The sequence below is a fragment of the Lichenostomus cassidix genome, chromosome 23 (assembly GCF_008360975.1).
Source record: "Lichenostomus cassidix isolate B80296 chromosome 23, HeHo_3.0, whole genome shotgun sequence".
Lineage (NCBI taxonomy): Eukaryota > Metazoa > Chordata > Aves > Passeriformes > Meliphagidae > Lichenostomus > Lichenostomus cassidix.
Window position 1 is genome coordinate 5,146,089 of NC_139503.1, and position 18,330 is coordinate 5,164,418.

An 18,330-nucleotide genomic window follows, 5' to 3' on the forward strand; every position below is an offset into this window, starting at 1 on the left:
GGGACACCTCAACGCGCTGAAACCCTTTATTTCCCACTCCCTGCAGCCGGGATCGACTGCTCAGCCTCCCCGCTGCTCTGGGAGCTGCTGCATCCACCTTCAGCATGGCTTTGAAGAGCAAAGCAGGAACGGGAAGAGAGACAGGGAGGGGAAAAAAAAAAAGGAAAAAAAAAATTTAAAAGATCCAGCTTGAACCCTGCTGCTGCAGAAACATCTGCATCTATAAATATCTGCTGCTGGAGTGGGAACAGGCTGCACCCAGCAGCTCCCCGAGGCGGCAGCAGCCTCGCCCCGGCTCACCCCGCTCCCGGAACGCTGCAGTCCCCGCAGCCCGGTGGGAGCTTTTGGGGATAAAACCCCCCAAAGTGGGCTCTAAAAAAAGCGGGGAATAAAGGAGGGTTGTGGCTTTGTTGGCAGCGCGTTCCCGGCGAGGGGGAGCGGCGGTTCTGGGGTCAGCGGGCTCTGTGGGGCAGCGGGGCTGTCCTTGCAGGGACACGATGTCCTGTGCTGCTCCAGCCCCGCTGGCACTGCAGAGGTGACCTCCTCCCTGCAGCCGGGACCGTGTGAGCTCAGGGAAACCCGGAGCACCATCCCATAGCACAGTCCTGGATCACAATGCCTTAGCACAATCCTGGATCCCAATCCTGTATCACAGTCCTGTATTGCAATCCCATATCATGATCCCATACCACAATCCCACATCCCAATCCCATATCACAGTGTTTTACCACAATCCCATATCCCAATCCTGTATCACAATCTGTATCCCAATACCATATCACAATCCCATATCCCAATCCCTTACCCCAATCCTATATCACAATCCCATATCCCAATCCTGTACCCCAATCCCATATCCCAATCCTGTACCCCAATCCTATATCCCAATCCTGTATCCCAATCCCATATCACATTCCTATATTCCAATCCCATATCACAATCCTGTATCCCAATCTTGTATCCCAATCCTTCACCACAATCTGTATCCCAGTCCCATACCCCAATCCTGTATCACAATCCCATATCACAGTCCTATATCACAATCCCGTATCCCAATCCCATATCCAAATCCCTTAGCCCAATCTGTATCCCAAAGCTGTATCCCAATCCTGTATCACAATCCCCTAACATGGGATAACATGGTTTGGGGCAGTGGGGACACACAGGGCACCCCAGAGCTCCCCAGCACATGGGGTCACCCCACATTGCTCACTCCCCCTAAAGCTAACCCCATCCTCATCCCTCCCAGCAGCACCCTGCACACCCAGCTTTCCCGAGAGCTTTTAGGGAATCTCCTTTCCCATTTCCAGATCACTGACCTGACCCAGTTAAATCCTGTGATCCCACAGGCTGCTGTGGGGCTCCTCAGGACACCCTGACTGTGGGGTGGCTGTTTCTCCACACAACCCCACAAAGCCGTTGTGTTTATCATCCCAACACCATCCATGGCCATTCTCCCTTGGATCTTGGCCATAAATCCTCAGGAATCCCCTCCAGCTCAGCCCCATTTGGCTCAGGGAAGGAGGGGCTGGAATCCCCCAACTCCGAAAATCCCTGAGGGCTGAGCGAGGAGTGGAAACCTTTCTCTGACAGACCTCTTGCTCTTCCTGCTGGATCCCATTTTCCCTGTTTTCCTGGCTTCTCCCAAAATTCCTCCCCATGCTCCTGATCAGGGCCTGTGGGGTGATCTTATTCCCATTCCAGAGTGGTTTTATTCCCATCCCAGGGCAGTTTATTCCCATTTTAGAGTGGCTTTATTCCTATCACAGGGTAGTTTTATTCCTATTCTAGAGTGGTTTTATTCCCATTCTGGGGTGGTTTTATTCCCATTCTAGACTGGTTTTATTCCCATTCCAGAGTGGCTTTATTCCCATTCAAGGGTGGTTTTATTCCCATTCCAGAGTGGTTTTATTCCCATTCCAGAGTGGTTTTATCCCCATCCCAGGGCAGTTTATTCCCATTCCAGGGCTGTTTTATTCCCATTCTAGGGTAGTTTTATTCCCATTCCAGGGCAGTTTTATTCCCATTCTGGGGTGGTTTTATTCCCATCCCAGAGTGGTTTTATTCCCACCACAGCGCGGTTTTATTCCCATCCCAGAGATCCAGCTCCTACCACTCCATCTGCTACAGCTAGAAGTCCTGGGGACACATCATTGTCCCAGCTTTGCCAGGACTCAGCTCATCCCGGCTCCTGGAGATTCCCGTGCCAGGAGCATCCTCCCTCCCTCCCTCCCTCCCTCCCGGCACGTAGGGCTGGGCAGATGGGAAACCCTCGGGATCCTCTCCGGAGGGAATGGGGTGGGAAACATTCCTCACCTCCCTCTCCTCCCGTCTGCAGGGTCCCCTCTGTAACCTCAGGCCGGAGCTGAGTTGTTTTCCCTTTTCTTTCCCTTCTTTTCTTCCCCCATCCCCCTGAAACAACCAGGACTGTTCACCAGCCGCCTCCCTCCCCCTCTTTTCCTCTCTGAGTCATTCCCGCTGTCATTCCAGCCGGGATGTGCTTGTCCCCACGTCCCTGCCGCAGGAGGGACAATCCCGGGGCAGGGGACAACGAGGGACTGCAGGCAGCACAGACAACATTCCCTTTCCCTTTGTGCTCATTCCAGCAGGGAATTTCAGCTCCAGAAACAAACAACTCATCCCCGAGAGGTTCAGAGGCAGAAATTCCCCCTCCTGTGGCTGTGGGGTTTCCGTGGAGCTTCACGGGTGGGATGAGGAGCTTTTCCAAGGGAAGTGATTCCGTGATGGATGCAGCTGGAGATGTGGCAGGGGCTGCTCCAGCACCACCCTGTGCCATCCCTGTTGGTGTCTGGGGAGGGGACAAGGTGTGGTCACCCCGGTCCTGCTGTCACACTAGGCCAGGACAGGGTTTGGGACCTGCAGGGATGGAGATGGCTCTAGGAGTTTGTCCCCAAAACGGCAGCGGTGCTGTCACATGGCAGCACCTGTGCCACCCTTGTCCCACACCCGTCAGTGACCTGCAAAGCCTCAGAAATAAAAACTCCTGGTGGCTGCCAGTCCTGGCTGTGTCCCCAGAGCCCTCTGGGGACAGTGGTGCTCCAGAAAAACTGGGGAACAAAAGCCACCAGCCCCTTCCATCCACTCCCCTTCCCATCCAGATCCATTTGGCTAATTGGGATCCACAAATCCAGTCCCTGACTCCTCTTCAAGCCCCAAACCCCAACCCCCTAATCCCAGCACCCCCAGCAGCCCAGCCCCACCTGCCCCATTAAGGGGATTCTGCACCCCACTAAAGGGGTTCAAGAGCCTGGAGAAGTGGCTGCTGTCACAGAGAGACCCAGCTGGTGACAAACTTGGGTTTGTGGCACCAAAAGCCACGCTGGACATCCCTCACTGTGGTGTGGCTCAGCCTGGAGGGCTGGGAATGCACTGAACCTTCACTGAATTTATGGGGCAATGGCTGCAAAGGGCTTCAGTCCCATCCAGGCCTCCAAAGCAGAGAATCCCAGAATCAAAAAGTCCTAGAATCAATCACAGAATCACAGAATCATAGAGTTACAGGGTCACAGAATGGTTTGGGTTGGAAGGACCTTAAATCCCATCCCATCCCACCCCTGCCATGGCAGGGACACCTCCCACTGTCCCAGGCTGCTCCAGCCTGGCCTTGGACACTGCCAGGGATCCAGGGGCAGCCACAGCTTCTCTGGGCACCCTGTGCCAGGGAAGATTTTTCTCCCTGATTTCCAGCCTAATTCTTGCCTCTTTTAGTTTGAAACTGTTCTTTCTCTTGCTGTCATGATCTGCCTGTGTATAAAGTGCCTCTGCAGCTCTCCTGGAGCCCCTTTAGGCCCTGGCAGGAGCTCTGGGCTCTCCCTGGATCCTTCTCTTGTCCAGGTGAACATTCCCAGCTCTCCCAGCCCAGCTCCAGAGGGCCTCCAGCCCTGGAGCAGCTCTGTGGAAGAGACACATGCCAGTGCAAAGCAGGGACACTCAGTGTGCAGAAGATTTGGACACAAATGCAGTGGGGTGGGGAACTTTTGTCACCAAAAAGTCCCTTTGTGCAGTGACAGCTTTACCAGGGCTCTGGAGAGGGGAAACCCCGGGCTGTGCCCTCGTGGGGACAGGGAGGACAGACCTTGGTGACACTGCAGTCCCTGCTCCCGCGAGGCTGCAGCCTGGATTTGCAGGATTTGAGGGCTCAGGCAGCACAGGGCTGGAGGATTTATGAGGTTCATTTTGTGGCTTCTGGTGGGAAAAGCTGGGAATTGAGGAGAGCCGAGCCCTGGCTGTTCCCTGGCAGGGGTGGCCCGAGCTCCTGCCCTGACCCCACTGCAGAGGTGCCATTGTCCCTCCTGGGGTGACCTGGCTGCTGCTGCTGCCAGTTTCTCACCTCTCCCTCGGTGCCACATCGCTTTTCCTCCTGGATTTCGGGGCAGGAGAGCTCTTTGCCAAATTGCTCAAACCCTGCAAACACGGTTTGAGTGTGAGCCACCAGCAAAGCCCCCAAACCTCAGCTGCCGAGGGACGCCCGAGGACATCGGGAGCTGAGTGCCAGCAGCAGGGTGACACCCTCAGTGTCACTGCTCCCTCGGGCAGGGCTCTGGGGGTCCTGGGGGCACTGGGAGTGCTGGGGGTTCTGGGGTTGCCTCCCCAGCCTCTCCGAACCATCAGTGCTCAATGAGTGAGGCTCAGCTGACGGCGAGCAGTGCCCCGGGGCTGCAGGTGGCTCGGCTGCTCATCCAGCGCTGCCGCCCGGCTGGGAAAGCAGCAGAAAGACCTTTTCCCAGGAGAGAAAGGCTGAGGACGAGGAGGTGGGGAAGGTGAGAGTTTCACGGAGGGAGCTGAGCAGGGACAGGGATCTGCTGGAGGAGTCCCCTCCCCGCCCGGCTCCTGTCCCCGCGCGTCCCCGGGGACAGCAGCTGCTCGGGCAGCCTCCCCCGTTCTCACAGCCCCGAGCCGCCGATGTCACGGGGATGTCAAAAATAAACGAGCAGCTCAGGCTCTCGCCGGGGGAGCTGCGGCCTGGATGTGGCCATGGTCACATCGTGTCCCTGCGGCCACCGGCGGGGCTGGGCCGGCACGGCCAGCGGGTCATCCCTGCTGTCCCCAGGGGCACCCCGGGCACAGCACAGCCCCGGGACAGAGGTTCCGGGTTTGGAGCTGTTCCCGGAGGCTGCCCGGGTCACACAGGGTGCGGTCCGGGTCCCTCCTGCCCGCGCTGTCCTCGACTCTACCTGGTGCTTCCCGCAGCGAACTCACTGAGCCATGCTGACCCTAAATAAATCACTCCTGACAGACATTTCCCTCTCTGGGCATGAGATCCCCCAGAGAAGAGTTAAATCCCCGCAGCTCTGGGGATGCTGCATCCCCGCCAGGCAAACCCTGGCGCTGGAGCTCTGTCCCAGCTGTCCCTCCCTGCAGGGACCATTCCCAGCTCCGCGGGCATCTCTGCCATGTCCCCAACACCCATCGTGGAGCAGCCTGGCACCTTCCTGTGTCTCCCAGCTTTTCTCCCGTTTCCAGGTCCCCGCGCCCCGTTCCTCTCTTGTGACAGCTGATCAGCTCTGAGTCACGCTCGGCATGTGATCAACTCCAACCCCAGCGCTGCTGCTCCCGAGCGCCACCAGCGCCTTGTGCTCGGCTGGGTTTGTCCCACACAGGGCACGGATGGATGGGATGTTCGGGAGATATTCCCTGGGAGGGTGGGGAGGGGTTGGGACGGAATTGCCAGAGAAGCTGTGGCTGCCCCTGGATCCCTGGCAGTGTCCAAGGCCAGGCTGGAGCAGCCTGGGACAGTGGGAGGTGTCCCTGCCATGGCAGGGGTGGCACTGGGTGGCATTTAAGGTCTTTCCAGCCCAAATCACTCTGTGAATCCATGACTCTTTCCCTTTTCCAAACCAGGGGTGAGCCAAACTCTCAGGGAAGTAAATCACGAGAAGGAACCTCCTGGAGCTCTTAGTACCAGCAGTGCCCAGATAAAACATTCCTGACTGGCATCAGTTTTAAGAGAGGATGAGATGGAGATGATGTGGTTTTGAAAAACGATGGAAGCAGGAAGGATTGCTGGAGTTTATTGGCGACTGTGGACACTGGGAAAGGAGTGTGGATGTGTCCACAGTGGAACTGTTCCTGTTCCCAGAAACACCCTGAATCCCTGAGCTGTTCATTTATCCCTGAGCTATTCTTGTTCCCAGGGAACCCCAAATCCCTAAGCTGTTCCCATTCCCAGGAACCCCCTGAATCCCTGAGCTGTTCCTTTTCCCAGGAACACCCCAAGTCCCTGAGCTCTTCCCATTCCCAAGAATCTCCTGAATCTCTGAGCTGTTCCTTCCAGGAACCCCCTGAATCCCTGAGTTCTTCCCATTCCCTGAAAACCCCTGAATCCCTGAGCACTTCCCATTCCCAGGGACATCCCGAATCCCTCAGGAGAAATCCCATGGCTGGACTCTCCAGGCTTTCCTATGGTCTGTCTCAAGTTGAAATCAAAATAATTTCAGTGTTTTGCCTTTTTTTTTTTTTGCTTCTGAGGAAATCTGGCTGCAGGATCTTCATTCCCCACGTATTTCCATGTTCTGAACCGCCTGGGATATAAAAATGGAGGGTGAATCATATCCTTGCTTTAAATAAAGCTCCTTCCATCCTTTAAGGACGTGTTTGTCACTGATTGTGTGACTTCTGTGATTGAGCAGTGCTGGGAAGGAATAAAGCAGCCAATAATTATCCCAAAATTCCACCAAGGAGAGCTTTATTGAGGAAGAGGCATTGGTTGAGGGGAAGAAATAAGGGTTTACATTAAATCAAATTATAGGGCTGGAAAATAAAGCCTGGCTTTTAACCACAACTCCGAGTTTGGCCACGGACAGTGGAAATCATGGAAAAAGTGGGAAAACTCTTTTTTTCTCTCAATCCCATTTAATCTAAAGGTTTTTGTGAGTCACCCCTGCCTCCCTTCCATCCTCTCCCTGCAGAGCTGTCACAGCACTGTCACAGCAGGGCAACAGAAATCCTCATCTGCCAGGGGGATGGACTGGGGAGATGATTTCTGGAAGAGGGGAAAAAAGGAAAAGTTTCCTTTCCTTGCTGCACATCTCTTCATCTCGTTGTTTTCCTGCTTTTCCCTAGGGATGTTGTGCTGGGAAGTTCCACATGGTCTGTGCTGGAAGTCTGGCACATCGTGGGCTTTGGTGGCTTTTTCTCCACTCCAGAATGTCCCAACCCTTCCCAGGCAATAAAAAATTTGAGGAAATCAGGGAAGTTTCTGCAGTGCCTGTGGGATGCAGGGCTTGCCTTCACCAGGTCCATGCAGGCTCTGGGATCCAAATTCTGGGAATCACAACTAGGAGGAATTTTCCACCTAAACACTTCCCTGACCTGAAATCACTTCTTATCTCCCCAGCAGAAAACATTATTTCCACAGAAGATGCCTTTTCCCTCAGCAAATAAAACCCTTGAGCTCTCAGCTCCCAGAAAAGAGGGTTTTGTCCTGAACACTCTGATGGGAAAAAACTGCTTTTTCCTTCACCTTCCCACTTTATCCTGAAAATTGGCTTTTTTGGTTCATTCCTGGCCTCTCTCTCCTCCTGAGGGTGAAGAAATCAGGCACAGAAGGAGGATTTTGGTGGCACAGCTCACACCTTGGTTTGGGATCCCTTCTGGGTCACAGGAGGGTCCTGACAGTCCCTTTTCCACTGGGAAGAACTGGAAAATCCCTGGAAGAGCTCAAAACCCAAGCAGACACTTCACAAAGTGGTTTAGTGGGAATGTTGGGATTCCAACTTGGATTTGATAATCTTGGATAATCTTTCCCAACCTCGATGGGATCCTGAATGAGCTGAACCAGGAATAGACCTGGAACATTCTGGAACTTCCCCCAAAATATTCTGTCCCACCCCATTTTAAGGATCTCTAGGACACACAGGAATTCATGATGTCCCAAGTATCCCTCTCCTCACATTCCCAAATGTTTTGGTGGAGGACACTCAGTCATGGGTGCTCAGCAGAGCCTGAAGGGTCTGGGAGAACAGCCTGGAAAATAGGAATTGAAATTCCAGCAATCCTGGTGTCCAGGGCAGGGATTTACCCAATTCCATCAGTGTCCCTTGGGAGGAGAGTGAAACAAACCCAAGGAATGTGTGTTCACCAAAGGAGGGAACATCTGGAAACAGCTGGAGGAGTGAACGATGTCCCTGTCCCCCAGGGGGTGGCAGGGAGAATCCCAGGAATCCTGAGGTGTGATCCTGGGAGGGAGAGGTTGTGGAGAGAGCAGTTCCTGTGCAAATACATCCATGAATAAATATGGACACACATCTATAAATATGGACAGACATCTGTAAATATGGACAGACATCCATTAATAAATATGGACACACATCTGTAAATATGGACAGATATCAATTAATAAATATGGACAGACATCCATTAATAAATATGGACACAATTCCATAAATAAATATGGACACACATCCATTAATATGGACACACATCAATAAATCCATAATCAATATATCCATAAATAAATATGGACACACATCCATAACTAGGGACAGACATCAATTAATAAATATGGACACACATCCTTAAATCAATATGGACAAAATTCCATAAATATGGACATACTTTCATAAATAAATATGGACACACATCCATTAATATGGACACACATCGATAAATCCATAATCAATATATCCATGAATAAATATGGACACACATCCATGAATAAATATGGACACAATTCCATAAATCCATAATTAATGTATCCATAAATAAATATAGACGCACATCCTTAAATAAATATGGACACACATCCATTAATATGGACAGACATCCATTAATAAATATGGACACAATTCCATAAATAAATATGGACACACATCCATTAATATGTATCTACTAATATGTACATAATTGATATCCATTAATATGTACATAATCCATTAATATGTACATAATTGATATGTACACATCAATAAATCCATAATCAATATATCCATAAATAAATATGGACACACATCCATAACTAGGGACAGACATCAATTAATAAATATAGGCACACATCCATGAATAAATATGGACACACATCAATAACTCCATAATCAATATGTCCATAAATAAATATGGACACACATCCTTAAATCAATATGGACACAATTCCATAAATATGGACATACTTTCATAAATAAATATGGACACACATCTGTAAATATGGACACACATCCATTAATATGGACACACATCGATAAATCCATAATCAATATATCCATGAATAAATATGGACACACATCCATGAATAAATATGAACACAATTCCATAAATCCATAATCCATAATCCATATATCCATGAATAAATATGGACACACATCCATTAATATGGACAGACATCAATAAATCCATAATCCATATGTCCATAAATAAATATGGACACACATCCATGAATCCATAATCCATATATCCATGAATAAATATGGACACACATATATGGATAGTTGTGGATGGATAAAAACCAAGCAGAAACCTCACCAGGAATCTTCTTCCAGCACCTCAAACATGGACACTGGCAAGGAATGAGCGACCCAACCCTCCGAAAATCTGCCAAAATTGCAGGTTTTCCAGCCAAAATTGTGAATTTTCCCCCTCCAAACTGCGGATTTTCCCACCATAAGGGGATGGATGTGGGGAAAACCTCCAGACATGGCAAAGGCACAGATGAGTCCTGGTTTGGAGCATTCCCAGGAGCTGGCAGGACCCAGGGAGGGAATGCTGTGCTTGACCTCCAGACCAAACTTGCCTTGGTTCCATCCAGGGCCACCATGTCCTTCCCAGGCCTCCTCTGCCTTCCAGGCTCAAGGAATTCTCCTTTCCATCCCTCTCCGTGGCTCCCAAGCTCTCCAGACACTTCTCCCAGGCTTTCCCTCTCCCCTCAGCAGCCCAGCAGCTCTCTGAGGGTGACAGCCAGGTTGTCCCAGCCTGGTGGCTTCTCAGGACAGGACCAACAAGCCCAATAATTGTCCATAAGCCAGCAAAACCAAATCCATTCTTCCTCAGGGAAATTTGGGAAGTTGTTCTGGAATCTCCTCAGCGGTGAGGAAAAGTTTGGGAGTCTCAGAGGAGGTGAGAGGCTCAGGAGTGGAGGTCTGTGGCACTGGCTGAGGATGGGGACAATCTGAGGGGACAGTCTAAGGGGACAGTCCTGCTCCTGTGGGGGATGTAGCTGGAGCATCTCCATGCTCCAATCCAGGGCAAATCTCCCTAAAAATCCTTGTTCTCCCCAGGTCACCAGGAAGGAGTGCTGGGGTGGGAATTGTTCCTCACTGTTCCTCAGAGCTCTCCAACAAACTCTCCTGCCCAGAAAATGGGGAGAATCCATGGATTCGAGGGACTTTTTTGACCTTCCCATTCCCTGGAATAGCAGCTGTGGCAGAAAACAACCTTGGCTGTGCCCAGCATCCCCATAAATGGGATTTTTCTCTGTCCCATGCCACAACCACCCTTATTTTGGCTGAAATTCCCCCTGGGAAAGGCCAGGGAAGAAAACCTGGAGCTGTTTTGCCAGAAGTTGAACCAAAACTCGCTGTGTCTCTCCACAGTCCATCTCCAGATTTATCTTTCCCTCCCCATCCTGCTCTTCCCACGTGCAATCTGCTGCTCCGGAGCGATCTGCCTCTCCATGGAGCCCCTGGGGTGATGGGGAGGGAGCTGCTCCACTCTGGAGTCTCTTTTAGAGCTGGGTTCAGATCCCTGCTGCTCCACTCTGGAGTCTCTTTTAGAGCTGGGTTCAGATCCCTGCTGCTCCTTTTCCCTTCCCAACCCGCCACAGTCTCCAGGGAGATCAGAGGAACCTTTCCAAGCGGGGAGGAATTTTCCACCTAAACACTTCCCTGACCTGAAATCACTTCTTATCTTCCCAGCAGAAAACATTCATTCCACAGAAGATGCCTTTTCCCTCGGCAAATAAAACCTTTGGGCTCTCAGCTCCCAGAAAAGAGGGTTTTTATCCTGAACACTGAGCACCAAAGATGGTTTTTTCGCAAATAAAATTCCCAGGATTTGTCCTGAGGGAGCCATCCCGGGAGTTTCCAACCCCCCAGCGAAGGCTGGGAGCCAGCAGCACATCAGCTTCCTGCAGAGCTGCTCGGCTCTTTCCAAAAAGCTGGAAAGCCAAGGAACACTTTGGAGCCAGCAGGGCTTGGCTGCCAGAGGCTCCTGGTGCTGCTGTTGGCAGCTCTGCTTCCCTGGGTTTTGTGGATCCAGATTTGGAAAGGCTGAGGCTGCTTAATGGCAAACATGTGGGTGGCTTGTGATCTTCCCTTGGTATTCCAGGCAGAATTGAGGCTCAGGGATGTTCTATCCTCTCCTCTGCTCCAGCAGCTCATCCCCTTCCCTCGGTATTCCAGCTGGGATGGAGGCTCAGGGATGCTCCATCCTCTCCTCCAGCAGCTCAGCCCCTTCCCCTGGTATTCCAGGCGGGATGGAGGATCAGGGATATTCCATCCCCTCCTCTCCTCCAGCAGCTCATCCCTTTCCCTCAGTATTCCAGGGGGGATGGAGGCTCAGAGATGCTCCATCCTCTCCTCTCCTCCTGGAGCTCAGCCCTTTCCCTCAGTATTCCAGCAGGATGGAGGCTCAGGGATGCTCCATCCTCTCTTATCCTCCTGCAGCTCAGCCCCTTCCCTCAGTATTCCAGGCGGGATGGACGATCAGGGATGCTCCATCCTCTCCTCCTGCAGCTCAGCCCGGCAGGACCAGCTGGCCTCGCACGGGGCTTGGCAGCAAATCCCAGGATTCGAGGCTGAAAGGAACCTTTTCCAGGCCAGATGGAGGCAGGGATGGTGGCTTGTGGTGCTCAGGGCTGCCAGGGATGGCAGGGATGAACCTGGGCAGGGGAAATGGGAAGGTTTGTGTCCCCTGCTGTCCCCAACGTCAGGGATAAACCTGGAAAGGGGAAATGGGAAGGTTTCCCTTGGGGGATTGTGTCCCCTGCTGTCCCCACCTTCAGCCACCCCACGGCCTCGGAGCAGGGGGTGTCCAGGGAGCAGCTGGAATGGTTTTCCTTGCACATGGACATCTCCTCCTCCTCCTTTCATCTCCTTTCATTGCCTCCGTTTTGCCCACAGCCACGAGGACTGGAAGATTTCCAGGAAAGCTGCTCCTACCCCAAGGAGAGCCTAGAAAAACCCCCTGAGGAGCTGGGGGGAGGCTGGTGGAGCAACTGGGGCCATCCAAGGGGGACAAGTGAGGTGTGAAACCTGGCCATGGCTTCCAGACAAGCCCTGGCAGCATTCCTGGGTTGGTTTTTTCTTTGTGGATACACCAGGGAGGTTGGTATTGTTAAATCTTTGTTAAATCTTTCCACTGTGGAGTGATGGCAAGGACCATTTCTGGAATAAAAAATTGGATTTTTGGCCAATCCTCTGTCCCCTGGTGCCTTCTGGGTTTCAGATGCCTCATCCTGCAGAGCCAAATGCTCCTGGCAGAAGGTCTGTGACCCCAGGGACAACATTCCCTGTGGAGACCCTCAAAGCCCTGAGCCCCAAATCCATCTGCCCAACCCTTTGTAGCCATGGCTGGAACAATAAAATCATTAAGATTGGAAAATCCCTCTGAGATCATAGAGTCCAACAGTTAACCCAGCAGTGCCAAGCCCAGAATCTCCAGTCCTGGAGGCAGTTTTGGGTCCCTCGGGATCAGAAGGACACGGAGGGGCTGGAGAGTGTCCAGGGCAGGGAATGGAGCTGGGAAGGGTCTGGAGCAGCAGGAGAGGCTGAGGGAGCTGGAAAGGAGCTCAGCCTGGAGCAAAGGAGGCTCAGGGGGACCTTGTGGCTCTGCACAGCTGCTGACAGGAGGGGACAGCCGGGGGGTCAGGCTGTGCTCCAGGGAACAGGGACAGGAGGAGAGGGAACAGCCTCAGGCTGGGCAGGGGAGGGGCAGGGTGGATTTTGGGAACATTTCTCCATGGAAAGGCTTGTCCAGCTCTGGCACAGGGCAGGTGGAATCACCTGATGGCTTCAGTGCATTTTATCCTTGGAAACATCCAGAGCCACCACTCCCATGGTGTGAGATGAGCCATTTCTTCCTCCTGTCTGAATTCCTTGCTTGGATCCCATTTCTGCTGCCATCCCATGTGGAGTTACAAGATATAGGCAGCAGAGCAACAGGCTTTGAAAGCTAGAGGGACTTCTTGTTTTTGGTTCAGAAGAAGCCCTGGGACCAGTGAGAAACATCCTGGTTACAGGGGAAGTGGTCACAAGGACAGTGAAAAGAGTGTAATGTGGGTTTGTGAGCTGCTGAATTTGTCAGAAGTGAGGAACACCTTTAGTTACTTTAACAGGTACTGTTTACTTGTCCTAAAAGGTAATGTTGTGAAACACGATAGTTAATTGGAGCACTTTGTAGTGTAAAGTTGCTTCCTGTTTGTGTTGGAGTACATAAGGAATTTGAACTGTGCCATAAGGGTCTTTGCCATACCATCGTAGAGTCTTAAAACTCACCACAATCCCACCTCCCAGAACTCCAATTCCACCCCTGGCCATGGGATAATATTAAAGATAAATTCACAGCTGTCCACACATCAGCAGAGAAAACAGCTGGACTCCCTCTCAGAAACATCTGCAGAACATGCTGCCCATGTCTTGCAGGAATATCATCCACGAGTGATGATTTGACTGGATTCAGAGATAATGTGTTTAAAGGCTCGTAAAAACCCAACCCGAATTGCTTTCGGATTATTATTGTTAGTATTGCCAGCGGATTGGAGCTGGGAGCTGCTGATACCAAAACAGAAGTGCCATAATTAGTAACAAACATCAGCGGGGTGAGGTTTTTGTTTTATTGCCTCCTTAATTTGAACCAGAAACTGGTGGTGGTGTCTTCTGGGATGGAATAAAAACAATGCACAGAACTTCTGCTGCAGACAGTTGGGGAGGAATCTGCTGGATGGGATGGAAATGAAGGAAAAGCCTCCAAGGCCTGGAGTTTGTTGATTTCTCTGCTGCTGTTATTTCCAGTTAAAGTGTCATCTCACTTGGATCTTCCATCCAAACTTCTTTGGGAATGTGTGAACCGCAGTCCCACCAGGATGTGTCTCGCACAGTGTGTTCCATGTCGGGAAGCAAAGCCCAGGCTGTCTCTCAGCTTTGCCTCAGGCAGCTGCTGCCAGCAGGGACCTCACAGATCCACAGAATCCCCAAATCAGCTGGGCTGGAAAAGCCCTTTGGGATCGTCAAATCCAAGCTGTGATCCAACCCCACCTTGTCCCCAGCCCAGAGCTCTGAGTGTCACAGCCAGGATTTCTTAAACACCTCCAGGGATGGGGACTGCAAACCTCCCTGGGCAGTTCCAAGGCCTGACCACTCTTTCCATGGAGAAATTCCTGCTGATGTCCACCCTGAGCCTCCCCTGCCCAGCCTGAGGCTGTTCCCTCTGCTCCTGTCCCTGTTCCCTGGAGCACAGCCTGACCCCCCGGCTGTCCCCTCCTGGCAGCAGCTGTGCAGAGCCACAAGGTCCCCCTGATCCCCCTTTGCTCCCTTTTCTCCCTTTTCTCCCTTTTCTCCCTTTTCTCCCCTTCCCCAGCTCCCTCAGCCATTCCTCACGGGAATGGCAGCACATTCCAGTGGTGTGAGCTGAAAACAGCCCCTGTGAATCCCAGAATTCCAGACTGGTTCAGGTTGGAAGGACCTTAAATCCCATCCCATCCCATCCCATCCCATCCCATCCCATCCCATCCCATCCCACCCCTGCCATGGCAGGGACACCTCCCACTACCCAGGCTGCTCCAACCTGGCCTTGGACACTGCCAGGGAAGTTGAAGATGTGAAAGAACTCATCTGACTGCTCCATCCCAGGAAAAAGCAGCAATCCTGGAGGCGGTGAGGACTGGGATAGCACAGCTGGAAAGAGTCACCTGGAGGAGGAATATCTCCTGTTGTGCTCTGAACATTTTCCAAGTTGCCAGGAGGATCCAGGATCTGGAGTCACATCAGGACAGCAGCCCTGGCTGCGGATGGAGCTTCATCTGCAGGTCGAGCAGGAAACTTCCACTTTAGCCCTGCTGATTTCACTGCTGATTTCAGTGCTGCTCCCCTCAGCCGGAGGATATGGAGTGTCAGACTGGAGGTGTTTGCAGATGAGAGATAACAACTGTTGGGAAATTCAATCAGGAGTGCTTAGAAAGTGTTCCTGGAGCTGCAGAGCTGAGCCAGCTGGGCCTGCCACACCTGGGAAGCGCGGCAGGAGCAGGAGGCTGATAAAATCCTGCTGTTTCACCCAGCAACAGCTCCTGGAGGGAAATTGTCACCTGGCCAGGAGGAGGAAGCAGCCCTTGGAGCCAGGAGAAAGCAGGGGCAGGTTTTGGGAGGTTTTGGGAGGTTTCAGGAGGCGCAGAGGCCTCGCCAGGCCTTTGATGTGTGTTTGCAGCGCCTGTGCCGACAGCTGCGCTCCCAAAATAATCTGTGCCTCCTTGTGCTTTGTTTGGATCACATCCATCAGGTCGGGAGGAGAGGACAGGGAGTGAGGAGGCCTCGATGCTCTGCTGGGTGTCCCCATCCCCAAGCCAGGTGGGGACAGGGAGGAGCTGTCCCCATGGACAAACAGATGCCAAAATCCCCACAGGCTTTCTCAGGAGCGGCTGGAGAAGCAGCAGGAAATTGTGCTTCTGCCTGGAGGTCATTCCCCAGCCTGGGCAGCCGGAGGAGAGAGGGAATCATCCCCCTGTGCCCCTCGGGTGATTCCCCACCTGCAGAGCTGGGATCCAACAGCAGGAGGATGTGGAGCTGCTGGAGAGTCCAGAGGAATTCATGGAGCTGCTGCAGGGCTGGAGCCAGGCTGGGAGAGCTGGGAATGTTCACCTGGAGAGGAGAAGATCCAGGGAGAGCCCAGAGCTCCTGCCAGGGCCTAAAGGGGCTCCAGGAGAGCTGCAGAGGGACTGGGGACAAGGGCTGGAGGGACAGGACACAGGGAATGGCTTCCCACTCACCAGTTTGGGAGCTGGCAGGGGAGGCTGCGCTGGAAACAATATAACTTTTAAAACTTTCATTTTATTCCTCTGGTCATGCCCAGTTTGCCTTTGCCTTGGGGAAAGGAATTAAAATTTGTTTTTTAGGAGATGTAGCACCACTGTATGGAGATGAGCTTAACATATCAACAGACTGGGAGTAGCCCAAAAGAAACCCAAAAAGATAAAAAACATCAATGGAACATCAGTGGACCATCAATGGAACATCAATGGCACACTGATGGAACATCAACAAAATATCAACAGAACGTCAATGGAACATCAATGGCCATCCATGAACACCTAGCCCAGATTCTGCCTCTGGCATGGTTGGAGACATCTAGTCTGGAAAAGAAAATCAAGGAATGAAGATCTGATTAACATCAGAGGCAAAGAAATTTGGATCCAATAGGAAACTGAATACTGAGGGTGATGCAACTTCAGACCAATGGGCATTGAACCAATCCATCTCTATGGGTTTTAACTGCATAAAGTTTGGAGGAAAATCCTGTAAAATCCATCTGTTTATGGACTATTTTCCGCAGCACATCCTGGGCAGAAAACAAAGTCATGCCTGATTCTCTATCACTTCAAATATAGTGTTAGAGGGTTTTTTGTTTTCCTCCCGATTTTCAGTGACAGCTCCATGTGCTCCAAGTGCTGCTGGGCAGCAGGGCCAGGAGAAAGGTGGAGCTCCTGTTTTATTCCCAAACTCAGCCCGGAAATGCAGCTCGGCCAGAGCCAGGAGAGAACAAACCCCACCTGGAAATGCGGCAGTGACAGGAACGACACTTTGGCTTGGAGTGGATGAGGGAAAAATTCCTAATTCTGCCCTTGTCACTGAATCTGCGGGAAAAACAAAATCCCTCCGACAACATTTTTAATGTCAGAGAGTCAAGGCATTACTTTATTATCTGGCCAGGATGTTGCTCTGGCCAGGATGTACCACAGAAATCATCTCATCCACACACAGCCCGGCTGGGCAGAGAGAATCATTCCATCACACATGGATTTTACTGCATTTTTCAGATATTTTATACAGTAAAAATACACAGAAATGCATTGGGTCAGTGTTCATTGGGCCAGAGCTGAGCAAACCCCCAGGATTCAGTTTCCCATTGGATCTGAATCTCCTCACCTCTGATGTTCATTCGATTTTTCATTCTCCAATTTCCCTCTCAGTCCTTTCCTGCCCAGATGTCTTCAGCCCTGCTGCAGGTAGCTGTTTGTAGATAGCCACTGCTGGCTGCTGATGTTCTGCTGAGAGCTCTTGATCTTTTGGGTTCCTCCAGTCTGTTGATATGTTGAGTTCATCAGACCTCACCTGGTAGAACAATGCCCTGGAGAGAAACCTAAAATTCCTTTTCCCGGGGTAAAGACAAACAGAACCTTTGACTAAAGTTATACAACATTTTTAAACTGCTCTGTTTTCCAACACCCTGATCCCACGAGCCACAGGATGCTGCTCCCACCTGGAATTGTGAATTCTCGTAGAACTGGAGAAGTGGAGGCCAAACTGGTCCCAGCTGGCTCAGGTGTTGGGAGATTGATGGGATAAATGGGAGTGCTGCTCTCAGAGTGTGGGTTTGGAAAGGAAACCTTGGAAAACCTAAACCCGAGGCTGTCAGGGGATCAGAGGTTTCCTTTCCCTTTCTCTGTCCCTCACACCTGCCAGAGAGTGAGGGGAACCCCAGGAGAACATCCCACATTCACTTATGGAAAAGAGCTTCGGGTTTGGAGCAGTTTCTCATGGTTTGTCAGCATTTGTAGGGTTCATAAGTGTTTGCAAGGTTTTGTAGGGGTTTGTAGGGGTTTGTAAGGATTTGTAAGGGTTTGTAGGGGTTTGTCAAGGTTTATAAGATTCCTTCTCCTTCTCCTTCTCCTTCCCCTTCTCCTCCTCATCCTCCTCCTCATCCCTCAGTGGTGTTTCTCCCTGGTCTCCTCTGACCAGGATGATCCAATCCTGGATCCCTGCTGTGTGCAGAATGTGATAATTTGATTTTACAAACAATTAACTGCCAGTGCCAGGGATGAGGAGAAGGGGAATTTGGGAATGATCTTGGGAAAGATCCCTGGGCTGGGCAGCAGGACACCTTTGGGGTGACCATGCAGATCCCCTCAGCTCCCCAGGCCTCTGTAAACTCAACCCTACAGAAATGGGGTTTTTATGGGGTCACATCACTGGGAGCTCCTGCAGCAGCAATCAGTGCTTTACCCATAAAATTCCCTCCTTCTCCTCATTCCCAACAACCTCCCCAGGTATCCCAGGCTCTCTCTCCTCTTGGGACCACAAAAAGCCACCATGGCTCTGTCCCCAGCTCCCTGCCACGGACCTGTCACCTCATGAGCCAGAGCACCACACGAGCCCTTGGACCTTCCAAATA